Consider the following 2,303-nt stretch of genomic DNA (forward strand, 5'->3'; position numbering starts at 1 on the left):
TGTCAGGCACTCGTTCATAAGTGAGAATGATGATGAGTGTCACATAATCATCACATTCATCATGTTCTTCGATGCAAATGAATATCTTAGAACAAGAATAAGCTGAATTGAATAGAAGAACAATAGTAATTGCATTAATACTCGAGGTACAGCAGAGCTCCACACCTTAATCTTTGGTGTGTAGAAACTCCACCGTTGAAAATACATAAGAACAAGGTCTAGGCATGGCCGTGAGGCCAGCCCCCATGATCTAAGATAGCATAAGACTAAAGATAGCTACCAAGATAAGAATACAATAGTAAAAGGTCCAATTTGTAGAGAACTAGTAGCCTAGGGTTTACAAGGATGAGTAAATGACATAAAAATCCACTTCCAGGCCCACTTGGTGTGTGCTTGGGCTGAGCATTGAAGCATTTTTCGTGTAGAGACTTCTTTTGGAGTTAAACGCCAGCTTTTGTGCCAATTTGGGCGTTTAACTCCCATTCTTGTGCCAGTTCCGACGTTTAACGCCGGGCAGTTTTGAGCTGATTTGGAACACCAGTTTGGGCCGTCAATTATCGAATAAAGTATAGACTATTATATATTTCTGGAAAGCTCTGGATGTCTAATTTCCAAAGCCGTTGAGAGCGCGCCATTTGGAGTTCTGTAGCTCCAGAAAATCCATTTTGAGTGCAGGGAGGTCAGATTCCAACAGCATCAGCAGTCCTTTTGTCAGCCTTTTTCAGAGTTTTGCTCAAGTCCCTCAATTTCAGCCAGAAAATACCTGAAATCACAGAAAAACACACAAACTCATAGTAAAGTCCAAAAAAGTGAATTTTAACTAAAAACTAATAAAAATATAATAAAAACTAACTAAAACATACTAAAAACAATGCCAAAAAGCGTATAAATTATCCGCTCATCACAACACCAAACTTAAATTGTTGCTTGTCCCCAAGCAACTGAAAATCAAATAGGATAAAAAGAAGAGAATATACTATAAATTCCAAAATATCAATGAATATTAATTCTAATTAGATGAGCGGGACTTGTAACTTTTTGCTTCTGAACAGTTTTGGCATCTCACTTTTTCCTTTGAAGTTTAGAATGATTGGCATCTCTAGGAACTTAGAATTTCAGATAGTGTTATTGATTCTCCTAGTTAAGTATGTTGATTCTTGAACACAGCTACTTTTATGAGTCTTGGCCGTGGCCCTAAGCACTTTGTTTTCAGTATTACCACCAGATACATAAATGCCACAGATTGTGACTCAGCTTTGCTAAAGTCCTCAGTTAGAGGTGTCCAGGGTTCTTAAGCACACTCTTTTTGCTTTGGATCACGACTTTAACCACTCAGTCTCAAGCTTTTCACTTGGACCTACATGACACAAGCACATGGTTAGGGACATCTTTATTTAGCCGCTTAGGCCTGGATTTTATTTCCTTGGGCCCTCCTATCCATTGATGCTCAAAGCCTTGGATCCTTTTTACCCTTGCCTTTTGGTTTTAAGGGCTATTGGCTTTTTCTGCTTGCTTTTTTCTTTTTCTTTCTATTTTTTTCGCCATTTTTTTAATTTTTTTTCAAGCTTTTTACTTTTCACTGCTTTTTCTTGCTTCAAGAATCAATTTTCATGATTTCTCAGATTGTCAATAACATTTCTCTTTGTTCATCATTCTTTCAAGCCAACAGTTTTAACATTCATAAACAACAAGATCAAAAATATGCACTGTTCAAGCATTCATTCAGAAAACAAAAAGTATTGTCACTACATCAATATAATTGAACTAAATTCAAGGATAAATTCAAAATTCATGTACTTCTTGTTCTTTTGATTAAAAACATTTTTCATTTAAGAGAGGTGAAGGATTAATGGAATTATTCATAACTTTAAGAAATAGTTACTAAACACTAATGATCATGAAGTAGAGACACAAAACATAAATGAACACAACATAAAAACCGAAAAGCAGAAAAAAATAAGAACAAGAAATGAATCCACCTTAGTGGTGTCTTCTTCTTGAAGGACCAACAATGTCCTTAAGCTCTTCTATGTCCCTTCCTTGCCTTTGTTGCTCCTCCCTCATTGCTCTTTGATCTTCTCTTATTTCATGGAGAATGATGGAGTGCTCATGATGTTCCGCCCTTAATTGTTCCACATTGTAGCTCAAATCTTCTAAGGAAGTGTTGAGTTGTTCCCAATAGTTGTTGGGAGGAAAGTGCATCCCTTGAGGCATCTCAGGGATTTCTTGATGATGAGCTTCGTCATGCATCTCTTGAGATCCGTGGAGGGTCTCTCTTGCTTTCTCCATCCTCTTCTTGGTGG

Source organism: Arachis duranensis, chromosome 1 (genome assembly GCF_000817695.3).
Source record: "Arachis duranensis cultivar V14167 chromosome 1, aradu.V14167.gnm2.J7QH, whole genome shotgun sequence".
Taxonomy (NCBI): Eukaryota; Viridiplantae; Streptophyta; class Magnoliopsida; order Fabales; family Fabaceae; genus Arachis; species Arachis duranensis.